General features: G+C 37.4%; 1 protein-coding gene across 1 annotated transcript in view; it reads left to right on the forward strand.

Annotated features, from left to right (window-relative positions):
- The window catches only part of DISP1 (dispatched RND transporter family member 1), a 182,211-nt gene that overhangs the window by 11,261 nt on the left and 156,453 nt on the right, over window positions 1–14,497 (forward strand). Inside the window, exon 2 of the mRNA XM_006171971.3 lies at window positions 6,216–6,322. The gene's annotated coding sequence lies outside the window, so the exon portion shown is untranslated. The remainder of the gene's footprint in view (window positions 1–6,215; window positions 6,323–14,497) is intronic.

Raw genomic sequence — 14,497 nt, forward strand, 5'->3', positions numbered from 1 at the left:
CCCTAAAGCAAAAAACTCTAAAAAAAAAAAAAAAAAAAAAGAAAAGAATAAAAAAGAGAAGATGTCTTATTTTTAAAATATTTAAGTTTATGAATATGCTGCTGATTTCATTTGCTAAGAGCATGTGGATCACTATTACTTGCTTTTGAAAGGATTAAAGACTTAAAACTTCCTATTTCTACATAAATATTTTCTTTAAATACCATCTGGCCATTTATTTGTATTGATTGAAGTTTTGTGTATATGGTGTATACCTTAATAATCTAGTCTACAGATTATAAGGTTAGGGTGATATAACTGGCCAAGTTAGAAAGAAATGATCTTTTGGAGCCAGCAGGTGGCATGGTGGTTGAGGCTCTGGACATACCCACATGGCTGACCATGGTTTGAGTCCTGGACCTGGTGGCTTGCTTTCTTACTCTCCATCTCTCTCTTTCTGTGTCTCTCTCTTGTCAAATTAAAATAAATGAATGAATAAATAAAATGAAATAAATAATTCTTTAAAAAAAGAAAAAAAAGGGGACCAGCAGTTAGCGTAATGGCTATGTCGCTGGACTCCCACGTAGTCAACTACGGTTTGCGTCCTGGACCCGGTGGCTTAAAACTCATGCTGGGCATGTGTGCGTGTGTGCCCAAGATCCCGAGAGGAGAATGGAGGAGAAGGGATTGCAGCATGGCCATCCCCTCTGGGGGTGATTTCTTGCTTTCTGTCTCTCTTTCTGTCTGGCGAGTGCACGTGCCCTATAAAAAAAAAAAAAAAAAAAGTCGCCTTTGGTCAGCAGTTTGTTTTGAAGAGATTTTTAAAAAACAAAATCAAAAATGATTTCAGCAATAAAACCTTGTTTTTTGCATGGTAATACCCTTTGGATTAATATACACAATTTATTTCATCAAATTATTAATAAATGTGAAAATCAACAGAGTACCTGATTAATCTTGGACTGAGAATTTCTCTTATTTATTAATTAATTTATTTTTTGGGGGGGAGAGGTTTTTGCTATAGGGTGTGTGCGCTCGCCAGACAGACAGACAGAAAGCGAGAAATCACCCCCTAGGAGGGATGGCCATGCCACAGTCCCTTCTCCTCCATTCTCCTCTTGGGATCTTGGGCACACACACACACACATGCACCCGGTGTGAGTTTTAAGCCACCGGGTCCGGGATGTGAACCGCAGTTGACTACATGGGAGTCCAGCGACATAGCCATTATACTAACTGCTGGTCCCTCTCTTATTTATTTTTGTGACTTCATTACATAGTACAGTGCCAGGTGTAAAGTATGATATGAATAAAAGTTTGTAGAGTGACTAACGAGTAAATGAATGAAGATGTACAAATTTGTGAAGTGAGATAACAGTGTCTTCATCATAAAAATGCAATAAGGTATCTAAAATTATACTAACAATAGTCCCCAGTGGAAGATTGTGAGTGGGAATCTTTTAAAGATTGCACAATGCCTTGTAATTTCTTCTGTTGCAAATACATAGATACTTCTGAAATACCTGAGGATGTCTTAAAACATTTCTTTCAAAAATTTTAGCTTTTATTACATGAATCTTATTTATATTGCTTGTTCTAAACCATTTCTTTATAGATTAGTCTATTGTAGTTTCTTAGTATGATATGTCTTTTTTTTTTTTTTTGGGTGGGGGGAAGTTTTTTGCTGTAGGGCGTGTGCACTCGCCAGACAGACAGACAGACAGAGAGAGAAAGCGAGAAATCACCCCCGAGGGGGGATGGCCACGCCGCAGTTCCTTCTCCTCCATTCTCCTCTCGGGATCTTGGGCACACATGCACATGCGCCCGGTGTGAGTTTAAGCCACCGGGTCTGGGACTTGAACCACGATTGACTACATGGGTTACTGCTGGTCCCCTTAGTATGATATATCTTGTAAAACATTATTTTTTTAGTGATCTTGTATCCTAATTGAGAATAGAAGGAAGCTTGGAAATAAGGCAGGGAAGAGATCTCTAATGATGAAGAAAGGAAAGGAAATCTACTTTGAGCAATAATAAAAATAGCAAACAAGAACCAAAGGCTTGACTCTGACAGCTAAGAGGAGTGATTAATAATTGATAAACTGAAAGGAAAGGCATCTGGTTATTGAGTTCTGTAAGAGTCCCAGATTGAAGGCTAAATGTGGAAATCATAGCAATCAAAAGACAAGAAAGTGGACCATAAGAACTGTGGGAAAGAAAGGTGAGATTGACAGCAGTGGGATAGCAACTGAGATGGTTAAATATGGAGAGGCCTGAAGCAGGTGCCGTCCCACAGAAAATTCAGCATTAAAAGAAGTGAAAATAGCAGCAAAAACAGATAATCATTGATAGTATCTATCATGGTTATGATTTATAGTATCGTATTATACACCACCTGAGAGAGTGATATCTCACTCCTCTGTTGAAGTTGTGGTATTGGGTCTAGGAAAGGCATCTATGGCGCTGCAGTAGCCCTCACAGTGCAACCTTTGAATGCTAGATACTCATTTTTAGAATATATCAAGAATAGCTTATTTTCTACTCTTCGTTTTTGCATTTTTAACAGTGGCATTTAAACTTTGTTTCCTAAAATTGCATCCTCTAAGTGGTTCTTACCATGCTCTAATAGACTTGATGTATTGAGATTCTTCCCTCCCCCTCTTTGCATCCTTTAGTACATTTTGTTCCTTCGGTGTAAAGAAAGCGTAGCTAAAGCATAGTAGTATCACCTCATTTTATAGGAATGGGGAAATCAAGGTGAAGAAGGTTCAGGGCTTGTGCAAGAACGAGGAAGGAGGCTTTCAAGTGTAGCTTGCAAAACTAAGAGTTTGGTGTTTTTATAGGGAAAAAGTATGATGGCTAATTGAGCAGGCTTTCTGAATTAAACTTTTTTATGCTTGATTGTACACTTAAGTATTAAATCTTTCAAGTATTATCTCTATCAGTACTGACTAATCTGCCTTTAGTTATATAATGGATAGCTGATCCAGCCTTTCCTTTTAAGAAAATCCTTGATGTATTAGACTGTTAAAGCAAATTCTAACATTTGGTGTTCATTAGTGTTGTAACCGAAACAAAAACATTTTAATGGTTGATCCCAGAGTATTTTGAAGTTAGTGTAACTTTGCTGGGAAGGTATTTAAGCTTTAGTATCAATTGCAACTAGGCCATGAGCCAAATTTCAAAGCTGTTTCTAAGTAAGACATTGAATTTTTTTGAATGTAAAAAACACATTATGTGGCACTGTGCCATGTGGCCAGGAAACAGAATGAAACAATTACAATAGGATTTGTATTGATAATTGTATTTCTAAGTGAGTAGTGTAAGATACGGTGAAGTGGGGTTTAGAATAATTCCCAAGCGTGTTCTACGATTGCTTTATTTTAGTTGTAGACCATGAAAGAGGTATTTTGAATATTTAAAAAGAAAAAGATGAGAATCGTTGTATAACAATAAAAACTTTGACCTCAACATTTAGGGAGTAGATAATTGACTTGACTAAAAGTCAAATAAGTTGTAAATTTTAAGGAAATTGCTAATTGTCATTTATCTATTAAGGTAAAACAACTTTTTATAATTCTAGTAATTAAAAAGGTAAAATATCTACTTAAAATGCCAAATCACTTGTTTTGGGCAAGCAAAAAGGTTTAGCAAAAGTAATTTTTCTTTGAAAAAATTTAAATGAATTTACTTTGCTTGTGTAAATGCCAAAGAAAGGCATAATGTTATATGTGCATTCAAAATTGATTGGACAGTTCATTTGTCATCCTAATGAAAAAAAAATTGGAAGATAGAATATTAAGATTGATAGTAAATATAATCTTACATTTGTTTAGGCATATAATCAGATAGTATTGCAAGGACTCTTAAAAAGAAACAACTCTACCTACATAATTTTATTCAAAGTTGTTTTATGTGATTTTTCAATGTAAGACAAAAATCACACCACTGTCAAATCTGTTTTTAACAAATATTTTTGAACATCATATAGATTTGCAATATAATTTAAAGTAATAAACATTTCTTAACTTAGTGCTTTATGAATCTGGATATTCAAATAATATATTTAGGCCATTCTGAAATATTTTTATTATGACTGTGAACTGATTTGTTTCTGTGGATTTGTATGTTTTGGCTCTATTTGAATCAGACAACTTAACGTTCTATTATAAGATAGTTTTGAATCCTCTTTTTTTCTCTCCTCTATGATATATAACTTTTGGGGTTGAAATATGCCTTTGAGTGTACTGTTTGGAAATATATTGTTTGATAGGTTTCAGTAATCAGAATAATTCACAGTGAATCTCAGTTTTCAGCAATTAGTCAATGCCTTTTAGGGAATATTTGCTGTTTTAAAAATAGTAGCTTAAGTAGAATGTAAGTTTTTTAAGGGTAAATTTGTAGCATGTTTTGAAAATATATTTTAGGGGCCAGCAGGTGGCATAGTGATTAAGGCACTGAACTCCTACATGGCTGACTGTGGTTTGAGTCCTGTGCCAGGCGCATGTGTGTGCATGTCCAAAATTCTGAGAGGAGAATGGAGAAGGGATTGCGGCATGGCCATCCTCCCTGGGAAGTGATTTCTCACTTTGCTTTTCTCTGTCTCTCCATTAAGTGCATGTGCCCTATAGCAAAAATCTCTTTAAAAAATTTTTTTTTAAATGTTGGTTTCCAACTAGTTTATTTTGAAAAAAATTCAATTCAGTTAAAACAGAAAATATATTTTGAGTTATTTCTGGTGTTATTATTTTTTTTCTAGGTCTCTACTAGAGAATCCTGCTTGTGAAATAAAATGTCATTAGATCCAAATACATAGTAATATTTCTATAATCTTGTTCTGTTTTTTTCTTGAACCTATTGTTTTTGAGAATGTTGCCTTCTGAGTTTTCCCAGTTATGCTAAGCCAGTCTGGTTCATAAATAGTTAAGAGCTCGTGGGTCATAAGGAAGAAAAAAATAAAATGTAGATAATTTGTTTGGTTAGCATTTTCTTTTTTTAAAAGAATTATTCTATTTAACTTTATGTTTTATTTATTTAAATTTTACCAGAGAGGGACAGAATGAGGGGGGAGAGAGAGAGGAAAAGTGAGAAAGCAAGTCGCCAGGTCCGGGATTCGAACTGCATTTGGCCAGATGGGAGTCCAGCACCCTTAACCACCGTGCCACCTCCTGGCCCCAAGGCTAGAATTTTCAGTGATGTAAACAGAGACATACTATAGCTAATAAAATGAAGGCATCATTTTTATGGTAATGAAGAAAGAATAGGTATAATGATAGAAGAGTTTAGGGACTTGTTGTTTCTGACACTTTTTATTCAAAGATGCATAAAACTAAAAATTAATAAAGTTATAAGAGGACATGATTTCTAAGTTTATTTTCTTAATTTTTTTTTTTAATTGCCAGAGGATATGTGGTCGTGACAGGAAGACACAGAGAGAGAAAAAGGAGAAGGCACTCCTTTCCAATGGGGAGTGGTCATGCTGCAGTCCGTTATCGTCCATTTCTCTAGCCTGTCAAGATTTTGGGCACATACGTACGTGTGCCTATCATGTTTTTCAGGCTGCTGGGGCCAGGATTTGAACCTCAGCCAGCCGGTGTAATCCACTTCCCTCAACCATGATGCCATGTGACCAGCCCTAAGTTCGTTTTCTAATTATGATGCCACTGTTTTATGTGTAATTTCAGATTACTTTCTAAAATAGATGCTACATGTCCATAGTACAAAATTCAAAAGGTATAGAATATTTAGTCCTTCTACGCTTGCCCTTCGGTCACCCAGTTCCCCTACCTGGAGGCAACTATTGATAACAATTTCTTTATCCTTCCAGAGATTTCATGCAAATATAAACATTTATGTAATGTGTACATATATTTTATTTAACACTTTATTTAACAATTTATCAAAATCTTAGCACACTAAAAATCTTATTGTATGTTTTTCCACTGTTTAACAACGTATCTTGGTGATTAGTCATTTAACAGATGCTTGTTGAATGTCTATTTGGTGTTCTACTAAGTCTTGGGAATACAGCAGTACATAAAACAGAAAGGTCTCTGTTCTCATAGAGCACGTGTTGAAGTGGGAAAACTGAAAATAAAGTGATTGGGGATGGGATGGAGAAGGGAGGAGGGAAGAGGGAGGGAGGGAGGGAGGGAATGAGAATGAATGTATGGGAATGAGAAATAACTAAGGTAGGGTGATGTGGTAAAAAATGATTGAGTGCTCTTTTGAACCAGGTACTTAGGGAAGAAGTTCTCTGAGGAGGTGACTTTCAGATGAGATCGGAAAAAGAAGGACCCTGCCAAGTGAAGATCAAGAAAGAGACTCCAGGGACCTAAAGAAGGTCAGAGCAAAGAGGGTTGGAGCACGGAGGGTGAAGGGGATTAAGGGGCAGGGACTAGGCCACGTAGGGCCAAGGTAGAGTTTGGATTTCATTTGAAGTGTGATGAAAGGCCATTAGGAGGTTTGCTTATTTGCTTGTTGTTTTATCAAAAGAGTGATATCCACTTTAGATATCACTCTGCTTTAGGTTTTAAAAAGATTACTCTGGGGGGAACCAGCAGTTAGCGTAATGGCTATGTCACTGGATTCCCACGTATTCGACCGCGGTTCGTGTCCTGGACCCGGTGCCTTAAAACTCACGCCGGGCGTGTGTGCGTGCGTGCCCAAGATCCCGAGAGGAGAATGGAGGAGAAGGGATTGCGGCGTGACCATCCCCCCTGGGGGGTGATTTCTCGCTTTCTGTCTCTATGTCTCTCTCTGTCTGTCTGGCGAGCGCACGCGCCCTACAGTGAAAATCTCTCCAAAAAAAAAAAAAAAAAAAAGATTACTCTGGGGACCAGCAGATGATGTAATGTTTGTGTCACTGGACTCTCACTTACTCCAGGGTGGTTTGAGTCCCAGACTGACGGTTTAAAACTCACACGGGGTTTGTGTTCATGCCCAAGACCCAAGAGGAGAATGGAGGAGAAGGGATTGTGGCGTGGCCATCCTCCCTGTATCTCTGACTCTCCTGTGAACACACATGCTCTATGGCAAAAATCTCTCTTAAAAGAAAAAAAAGATTACTCTGGCTGCTCTGAGGGCTATTCATGGTAGATGGTTCCGTGTTAGTGTGCACAGAGCTGCTTGGCAGACCTTTGTATGGATGATGGTAATTTATTGGCTTGAGTCCCTTTAATGGACCTTTAGATTGTTTCCTACTTTTGGATTTTATAAATGATATTACAGTTAAAATCCTTACATACAAATCTTATTTAAAAATTAATTTTGTAGAGTGTTGAAACATGATTACTTTTCTGTGGGAGAACTAATGATAGGATTTGGAACTTGTATTGTCAAACAAAATTTTGCAGAAGGCCAAATACCTTTACAGTGAACCATATTGGGAGAGGCATCATAAATATTGTGTGATCTCAGTAACCAGTGATGTATGAACATTTTTTTTTTTGAGACGTTTTTGCTATAGGGCACGGGCGCTCGCCAGACAAGCAGAGAGAGACAGAGAGACAGAAGGTGAGAAATCCCCCCCCCAGGGTTGATGGCCACGCCACAATCCCTTCTCCATTCTCCTCCTTGGATCTTGGGCACACATGCACACGCTCCCGGCGTGAGTTTTAAGCTACCGGGTCCGGTACGTGAATCGCAGTCGACTACATGGGAGTCCAGTGACATAGCCATTCTGCTAACTACTGGTCCCGAGGAATGAACATTTTTGAGCCTCTTAATATTAATTTAAATCAACTTTATTGAGGTATAATGTGTATAAAATTAAACGTACCTATTTTAATTGTATAGTTTCAGGAATTTTCACAGATCTATGAAGCATGTAATCACAGGCAAGATACAGAGCATTTCCATCAGCCAGAAAGTTCCCTTGTGCCCTTATATTCCTTGTCACTCTGAATTTGTTTTAAAACAAATGGCATCATGCAGCTTCTTCTGCTCAGCATAATGTTTCTGAGATTTATCCATGTTATCCTTTGTATCAGTAGTGTATCAGTAAACTTGTTTCTTTTTACTGCTGACTAGTATTGCACTATACAGCTATGCTACAATTCATTTATTCACTCACCCATTGATGGACAGAAGTTGTTTTCAGTTTTTGGCCATTATGAATATAGCTCATATGATCATTTGGGTAAGTTTTTGTATGGAAATATATTTTCCTATCTCTTGGGTTAATACTTGGCAGTGGAATTTCAGTGGAATTTGGTAAGTTTATGTTTAACTTTATGAGAAACTGCTGGATAGTTTTCAGAGTTGTATTATTATTATTTTTAAAAGAATTATTTACTTCATTCCATTTATTATTATTATTATTATTTTACTTTGACCAGTGAGAGACAGAGAGAGAAAGGGGAAGTGAGAAAGCAAGTTGCCAGGTCTGGGACTTGAACCATGGTCAGTCATGTGGGAGTCTAGTACCTTAACCACTATGCCACCTGCTTGCCCCAGAGTTGTATTATTTCACATCCCCTCCAACAATATATGAAAGTTCCAGTTGCTCTAAATCCTTGTCCACCCTTGCTGTATTGTTAATATAAATGATAGTGTTGATGTTTTTTATTTTAACCATTTCGTTGTATGCATAATGTTATGTCATCTGGTGTGAATTTGCATCTTTCCATGTGCTTATTTGCCATCCATGTAACTTCTTTTGTGTTTATTCTAGTGTTTTGTTCATTTTCAAATTGAGTTTCTTTTGAATTCTAAGAGTTCTTTATATATTCTGGGTACAAGTTCTTTGTTTACATGTATTGTGAACATTTTTTCTAGTCTATGGAATGCCTTTTCAATTTCTTGATCGTGTTTTTTGAAAGCAGACATTTTTATTTTGATGTTCAGTTTATCAGATATTCACAAATAATTTGTGCTTTTTGTACCTTATCCATCCTGAAGTCTTGAAGATTTTCTCCTAGATGTTCTTCTAGAAATTTCATATTTTTAAAAATTTTTTACAGGTTGATCTATAATCCCTTTCAAGTTAATTTTTATGTATGTTGAGTATTTCTTTCTTTTTTTAAATTTTTTTCCATGGGACCAGCAGTTAGCGTAATGGTTATGTAGCTGGACTCCCATGTAGTGGCTTAAACTCACGCCAGGCGCATGTGCGTTCGTGCCCAAGATCCCGAGAGGAGAATGGAGGAGAAAGGATTGCGGTGTGGCCATCCCCCCTGGGGGGTGATTTCTTGATTTCTAGCTCTCTGTCTGTCTGGTGAACGCACGCGCTATATAGCAAAAATCTCTTAAAAATTTTTTTTTTCCATATGTAGTCAGTACAAATTCATTGAAAATGTTTATGTGTTGGATCAGCAAGTGGTGTGATAATTGGGCACTGGTCTCCCACATGGCTGACCACAATTTGCTTTCTCACTTTCTCTCTCTGCCTCCCCCTCCCCCAGCCCCTATGGGTGTTCATGCCCTATGGCAAATTAAAATAAATTAATTAATTAAATTAAAAATAAAGAAAATGTTTGTGTGAGGAGACCTTTGTGACAGTGTGGGGGTTGCAGGTGTAAAGACAGAGAATGAGTTGATAATATCTGAAGTAGGACAGCAGCCCATGTACTTGGAGAGAGCAGGAAAGAGGACAGACTTGATGGCGTTTGCAAAAAGAGAATGAGTTGGTTGGGGAATTGGGTGGGACATGGAAGTACAAGGAAAGATGAGGCTGAGGTTTACGTTCGAGAAAGTAGCATGGTCTGTGACCAGGAATGGAACACAGGACAAGGAGATTTATGATGAGTGGAGAAGGATTCCATGTTCAAACTGCTGTGTTTGTGTGAGAACAAGATCCTCGGTCCTTGTCTACCTCCATACATGTTGGGACATAGCCAGATTTTTAGAGAAAACTTTTTTTAACTCTGTGGCCTGTTTTCTGTGTTGTTACATAGTATCGCTTAGAATTTTTGCAGCTTTACAGTTTCAAGTTTTGTAGTAAAGCTACTATGTCTACGATATAAAAAATGTAGTTTTAGGAATAAATGATGCCACCAAGGTGGCTTTCAGTAAATCCCTCCCCTATTTCCAGTGCAGCGTGACCTTTAGTAAGGACATTTCTTTAGTCCTTGTCTAGATATATATAGCCATCTCTTATCATTCTTACACTTTCTGTCCTAGCCCTGTACTCAAGTCATTTTGATAAAGAGTCCTTGTCATTTTTAGCGGAGAATGGTGTTGAGAAACAAAGATCTGAACACTAATTGTGCTCATTGCTTTGAGGACATCATGGCTTTTAGATCTTCCCAGCTGACAGAGCGTGGAAATTGTAATTAACACATACATAAATGTGTGTGTACATATACACACAGGTATATGCATAGTGCATATGTATCTGTTTATTTCTGCGTTTATCCATCTATGTAACTATTAATAACTCTAAACCAGCAAGTGGTGTAATGGTTATGTCTCTGGACTCTTTCTGGCTTACTGCGGTTTGAGTCCCAAATCTGGTTGAAATTCATGCCTGGTGCATGTGCATGTGTGCCCACAATCCCAAGAGGAGAATGGAGCAGAGGGGATTGTGGCATGGCCATCTCCCTTGAGGGAGTGATTTCTTGCTTTCTGTCTGTCTCTCCGGCCAGCACGTGCACCTTATAGCAAAAATCTCTCTTTCTAAAACAACAAAAACCTCTAAGTCCATACCTATACCAGTTCTAATCCAGTATGGTAGAATTTTTTTTCCTAGCCTTTTTTTCTTTCTGTGCTTATAATTCCTTTCTCTTTTAGTGAGAAATCTAGCTCTTAGTAAGCTTAACAAACATACCTATTTGCTTAATTCCCTTGTATATGACAAATCTCCTGACTTCAGTAAATCTCCTGGCTTCAGTTGGTCAGATTTTTGCTCCAGTGTATGCCTGTCCTCCTTCCCAACTGCATGGCCAGCACAGAGGAAAGGAGAACAGTGAAAGGGACCGCCAGCTGGCGGGTGGCTAAGGTGCTGACTCCCACATGGCCGAAATGATTCAGGTCCCAGACCTGGTGGATTGCTTTCTCATTTTCCCTCTCTCTAGTCAAATTAATAAATAAATAAATTAAATTAATTAAATAACTCTTTAAAAAAATAAGGAAGGGAGAGGGAGGGAGATCCCTCTGATGAATTAACAGACTCGTCCTTTGGTTAAAAAGATCAGAGGGAAGGAAGGAGTTATATAGAATTTTAGACCTTTTGAAGAGTCAGCTTTTTATGATTTCTGGCTTGGTTACAAGCAAAGGTCATAAAAATACCCTTTTGTAGTACTTTTCTGTTTGTTTGTTTGTTTTTGTTTGTTTGTTTGTGGTCAGAGAGTGAAGGTGCTCACCAAAAAGACAGGGAGAGGGAAAAAGCACCTCCCAATTGAGCATGGTTATGCCACAATCCCTATGCCTCCATTATCCCACCCTACTGGGGACTTGAGGCACACATGCCTACCGTGTTTTTCCAGACTCTGGGTCCAGGATATGAAATGCATGGCAAACCTTGTGGAATCTGTCTCTCTTAATCACTAGACCATGGGCTCCTGGGTTTGTTTTTTTGTTGTTTTATTGTTGTTCACAGTTTACTCTTTAGTACACTTGGGATTTATTTGGGGGATATTAGACTCTAATTATATTTGTTTTCCAAACAAATAGCTAGTTATTCTAACATTAATATTGACTGATACATCTTTTTTCTGCTGATTTGAAATGCTATTTTTATTATATCCTGTTCTACATTGTCCTGTTTCTATATTTTTCTGTTCATTTATTATTTGTTTCTTCCTTGGAATTCCTGATAGTGGGACAATGCAGAATTTACCTTATAGGGTGGTTGTGAACCTTAAATGACAAGTGCATCTAAAATGACTCGAGTAGTACTAGCCGTGTTATATAGTGTAGTTGACACCTATTAGCCATTATCATCATCGTAGTGTACAAGAACTCAATTTTAAAATGGAGAGAAAATTGAAAAAAATAGTAAAGCATGTAGTAGGAAGTAGTGACATTTTTCCTACCTTCCCTCCCTCCCATAAAAACTTAGAACTAATTTTTATATTATTCTTATGAGTGAGATGTATAATTCATAATTTATACAAATAAATTATATTTTGAGATGTATTCAAGATTAGATAAAGCTCATTATTTAGAATTATAGGCTTTCTAAATTATAAGCTCTTTGAGGGCAAAAACTTTCTTTCTTTTTTTTTTTTTTTTTGAGAAGTTTTTGCTATAGAGTGCATGCGCTCACCAGAAAGACAGAGACAGAGAGAGAGAAAGCGAGAAATCACCCCCCTAGGGGGGATGGCCACGCCGCAATCCCTTCTCTTCTATTCTCCTCTCGGGATCTTGGGCACGCATGCACATGCACCCAGTGTGAGTTTAAGCCACTGAGTCTGGGACTTGAACCATGGTCAAGTATATGAGTATCCAGCGACATAGTCATTACTGCTAGTCCATGCCAGCTGCTGGTCCTGGCAAAAACTATTTCTTATTTCATTTGACAAATATTTATTTAAGACTTCAGTGTGCCGGGCACTCAGCATTGAATAAAATCTAACTTCTACCTTGAGCAACTCACAGAATAGTTGAGGAAACAGACATATAAATAAATATATATAAATAGCGTGCAAAGGGCTATTACATATTCCAGTGTACCTAGTTGCCTTCTACTGGTGTGGAAATACTTTATCAGAGCTACACACACTCACCAAGGCATTTCCCTAAACAGGGTTGGGATGAAGAGAATATTTAACTTGTGTTTTGTGCTAACTCCCTATTAACTGTATCTCAAAGTGCTCGTTCCCCCTCCCTGTACCTCCAAATCCTTGTGTAATTCCTATCACAAAGAATGCAGAAGAATCACATTTTGAATTTTCCTTTTGTGTATGTTCTGCTTTCAAAGATGTTAACTCTACATAGTCCACATTTAATCTCGAATAGTGAATGTGTGTATACAATATGATAATATTTCAGTATGATTTTTTTCTGAATGCCTCTGCTTATTCTATGACTAAAGTCAGATAATTTGTGTTTTCATAAGATCAAATTAATGCGTTTTTACTTCAAGCATCTGTTCTATATTTGTTCCACACCTGTGACAAGATGATTTCAACCATTTACTTATAAAAGAGAAACATATTGTCAGGGGGTGCCCTGGCTTTGAAGCATACATTCTATTTTTTGCCCAGTAACCATGTGAAAAATACCAATTACTGAAACTCCAAGAAGAATGAAGTTACTTGTAAACCTAGTATTCATACAAAAAAGGCCCTCTAAATGAAAACCATACTGGGTGCAATAGACCAAATCTGTATAACATAAACCTTTCAAGATCAATGTAGCTAGAAAATGTATCCATGATTTGGGAAGGCAGCTTTAACAAAACAGTATTGTTAAAAATAACTAAAGTGAAACAGCTGGCAAGCAAACGTGTGCTGTGACAGGAAGCCATGGAACTGGATGTACCGTAGTGAGCATTAGTAAATATTGTTGAGCTGTTCTGGGCTATATGTCTGTGTACACATTTGATAATGTTCTAGTTGACAGGAAATATTTTGACAAGTGAATTTATGGAATTTTTAGAAACTAATTGATCTGGAACAGTGTCTGTTAAGAAAGAAAGGGTATTCTGATGTGAACTCTTATTAGAAAATTGTCTTAGGAAGGAATACAAATACGAGGGGTCTAGAGTTGTCTTCAGGGTATTATTAGGAGGCAGGTTGTATACTGGGCATTGCTAATAAAGACTGAGAGGCCGTTTTGGTTTAAATCCTAACTGTCACTTACTAGACTGTTGAACAGAACAAGAGACCTTCAAAAAGTTAATGGAAATGCATATTATGAAAAAAACTACATTGATTCCAAAACTTTTCTTGCACCAAAATAAATTCATACTTTATTTCCATTTCTCCACGAAATTTTCAAAGTCCCATTGTATAATTAACATCTACCTCAATTTCTTGAGTAGTGAAATGTATGTTTCATAGGGCTCCTGTGAGTTTTTTTCTGTTTGTTTTTGTTTTTGTTTTGTATAGGGCACTTTCACTGTCAGAGAGAGACAGAGTGAGAAATCTCCAGGGGTGATGGCAGCGTTGTACTTCCTTCTCCATTCTCTTCTCAGGATTTTGGGTATGCACACACATGTGCCTGATGAGTTTATCAAGCCTCTGGGTCTGCGATTGGAACCACGCTGTTTGCCATGTGGGATCCAACTGCTCTAACCACCATGCCACCGTCTGGCTCAAGTTTCTATGAGACTTAAGTGAGTTAATATACTGAAAATGCTTAGTATATTACTAGCACATGAGAAACAATACATGCTGGCAGGAAAGTGCAGTATGAACAGATGCTCTCTCTTTACGCATTTCCCTCCAGTCCTGTTTACCCTCTCAATGTATTTTTTTCCTTTTCTCTCTAGTTTTATAATTTTTCCGTTTTTTTCCTATCCCATTACCTTTCCTATTATTCTCTCCCCTCCCCCCACCTTTTTAAAAGTTTATTTCTTCTGTGAGTGGAAGAGACAGAGGGGGGGGGGGAGAGGAAAAGAGGGAGGGGAAGA

The sequence above is a fragment of the Tupaia chinensis genome, unplaced genomic scaffold (genome assembly GCF_000334495.1).
Source record: "Tupaia chinensis unplaced genomic scaffold, TupChi_1.0 Scaffold150175_1, whole genome shotgun sequence".
NCBI classification, from domain to species: Eukaryota; Metazoa; Chordata; class Mammalia; order Scandentia; family Tupaiidae; genus Tupaia; species Tupaia belangeri.